Source organism: Oxyura jamaicensis, chromosome 5 (assembly GCF_011077185.1).
Source record: "Oxyura jamaicensis isolate SHBP4307 breed ruddy duck chromosome 5, BPBGC_Ojam_1.0, whole genome shotgun sequence".
NCBI lineage: Eukaryota > Metazoa > Chordata > Aves > Anseriformes > Anatidae > Oxyura > Oxyura jamaicensis.
This window is the reverse complement of record NC_048897.1, coordinates 30962152-30965360: the sequence shown is the minus strand read 5'-3', so window position 1 is coordinate 30965360 and position 3209 is coordinate 30962152.

Sequence of the window (3209 nt, the reverse complement as noted above, 5' to 3'; positions counted from 1 at the left end):
CATCCTTGTTAGAAGTGCATGGTTATTATTTTTTTTCTGCTGCGAACCTGCAAATGTGCCCTGGAGGGAAGGCAGCGGCAGCAGAGCACCGCAGTGGTAGCTGGAGCTTGGGCTGGGGTAAAGCACTGCTGGCCCATGCTCTGCCTGGCCCGTTTGAAGCTGCTTCCCTTTCTGGCTGGCACAGCAGGAGGGCTGGGGAGCAGGGATGACAACAGGCAGAAGAAATGTCAGCGTCACCAAGCATTGGGCGAGCCAGCCCCTGCCAGCTCCGACATGGGCTGCGTATGGGCATTGTCGTGGGGCGGCAGCCTGGGTGGCGGGGTGGCCCCTTTTTGGGGCAGTCTGTGACTTCACGGCATAGCTGTGCACCCAGTTTCATCACGTCCTAGTAGCGGAGCTGTGTTTTGTTCTGGTGGTGCTGCAGCTTGTCCCTGAGACCTGTGGCTGCTGCCTTGTGACCGGCAGGACCTCATCGCTGTGCCCACACGGCGCAGTTTGGGCAGGGAGGCAGCCCAGCTGAGACCACAGTACAGGTGGGGGGACTGCAGGAGGCTCCCCAGCTGCACACCTCTGGCTTTATGGGGCTGTTGGGAACAAAACCTGGCTCCCAGCAGCCAGCCTTGCTTCTGCAGGGGGAGAGGAAGGTGGTGGCATGCCAGAAGCAAGTTGCTGAGGCTTTATTTGGGAAAGGGCTGGAAAGATGCTGCTAATTGCAGCAAAGCAAGGCGCAGCCCCAGCCAGCTGGTCCCTAGCAGGCAGCTTTTATTTAATACTGCCAAAGCTCGCTCTTATCGCTGTACTTAGCAACCTCACAGGTTCAGGTCACACCTGGAGAGCAGCTCACCCATCCCTGTTGGGCCTGCTCCCTGCTAAAGACAGGAGGGAGCAGCGGGGTGTTTCTGTGAGGGCTCCATGGCTGTGGCAGTGCTGGCTCTGTGGTGAGCTCAGCCCTAGGCCCCGCGAGAAGGCACAGCTCTGCCTGTAGCCACCGTGCTGAGGTAACGTGTCCTGGCCCAGCAAGCCCTTAGCCCAAAACGTGCACACACACGAGTTTGAGTTCCTAGAGCAAGTGGAGCAAGGCTTTGGTCAAAATGTGCCCTCTGCTGGAGCACAGCAGCTGGAGGTGACGTTGACTGAGAAGCCAGGGAGCTTTTCTTAACCCTGCACAGCTCCTTTGAGAGCTAAAATTCATTTCTGCTGAAGGCAGCGCCCTTCAGCCTGCCAAAACCTCCTAGAGCAGGAGCCGCAGCCGCAGAGCTGCCCTCCGAGGCCCTCCCTCTGTGGGCAGCGCTGTCCCCAGGACGGCTCGCGGGGCCTCCTATCCCCTCCTGCAAAATACAGCTAAGGAGACAAAAGATTTTATTGTGTTTTATTTAGTAAAATGTTAAAATAAATAAATACAAATTGATCAGATGCTCTGTACCCCCTCCCCCCCCCAACTTTAATTTGCTAAAATCTAAACACATTTGTACCAAAACTGAAACCACAAGGGACTTGAAGGCAGCAAAGAGACTGCAGATCACTATGAGCATCAGGCTAAAAAAAATAGAGATATTTAAAAAAAAAAACAACCAAAAAAAACAGCTCACGAGTTGGTGTTCTCATTAAGTGATTCTGTGAGGACAGCGTGACTGCTCAGAAAGGGTATTTTACACCAAGGCCTGCAATGATATGAGACTGTGAGGGAGCCGGGGGCAGCGCAGAGGACGGAGCCTGCCTGGCACAGGTGTCCCCGAGGGGAGCATCTGGCCAGGGCTCGTACAGGAGCAGTGCTGCGGCGGCTGCCTGCCCAGCCACACTCAGGTGCCCTCACCTGTGAGCTTGGGACGTGGCACGGGTGGCCTTGGGCACCCCCTGCTCCTTGCCAGGGAGCAGAGGCTCCCAGGTGCCTGGTGAGCGTGGTGAAGGCAGCGCCTGAAGGAAGACCCGTGGAGCAGAACTGGGGGCTGTCAGCAAAAAGCATCCAGAGAACCTCAGGACGTGGCGGGGCTGAGACGCGGTGCCTTGCGGCCCGAGCTCCAGGTCAGCCCCCAGCCCCGGCTCCCCATCTACAGCCTGGTCTTGGGCAGGACAATGCACGGCACAGGGGCGGCGTGGTGGCAGCGACAGGTCTGCTGAGATGGTGCTGGCACAACCACGGGAACATGCAGCCCTCACCAGGGCCTGATTATGCTCTGATACAAGCACAGCTTCCTGCACAGCCTGCCTGCGCTGCAGAGGACATGGTGGGTGCTTGCAGATGAGAGCCAGTCAGCCCCCAGAAGACAAAATACTGCAGCAGCCCTCCAGGCAAGCACCAACACTTCTCTGCACCACGGCCCCACTGCTGTCAATGCAGCAAGGCTGTTTCCTTCCTCTGCGCGAGTTACCTTGCTCTGCAGAGCCTGAACAGGTTAGCACCAGCCAGCTTCCCCCCGCCCCCCCAGTTACCTTGCTTAATGTTCATTGCATGCATTTTTTAAGCAGCGCTCCTGTACTCTGCTTCTTTGGGCCTGCTACAGGTGGCCAACGGCCCGGCTGCGCTACGAGCAGCATCAAGGGGCAGAGGGGTCTGAAGCGAAGCAGCCACGAGGGGAAGGCCGCCTCTCAGTTCTGGTGGGGCTGAGCCTGGGCTGCCTGAGCCACAGGGGCGAGGTGGTGACAAAAAAAACCCTTACGGAGCCCTGGCTGCCCGTCATATGTGGCATCAGCGGTGACTCAGAGACAAGGTAGCTCCTGGAAGGGAGCACTGATGGGTGAGACACCACTCCTGGCTCTAGAGTCAACCACTGTTCTGATGCCAGTGATAATTAAAGGAAGAAGTGCATGAGACTACGATTAGAAATTACACGTTAGCCCAGGACAAGCAGAAACACGCCAGCACTGAGCCCTGCTGTACCTACTCTTCAGCAGTGCCTGTTCCAGCACTCACAGCCCAGGAGAAGCAGCTCTCAGCAGCGTCAGCATTGCCATCGGCTGCTTTATGGTGGGGAAAGCGAGGCATGGAGGGATCCTTCCTTCCTTTTTTAAGTGCCCTCCCTTCCTCAATTTCGGTATGCCCAGCCTGCAGGGCCTAGATCTGGACCAGGAGCAAGGGTACCCTTGGTGCTGAGGATCCAAAACCCAGGGTGACCACGGGTGGACCTGCACAGTGCTCCACTTGGCCGCCCGCCCAGCGACATGCACCGGGCCCTTCTGCTTGCTTGGCTCCTACAGGGTGAAGAGCAGAG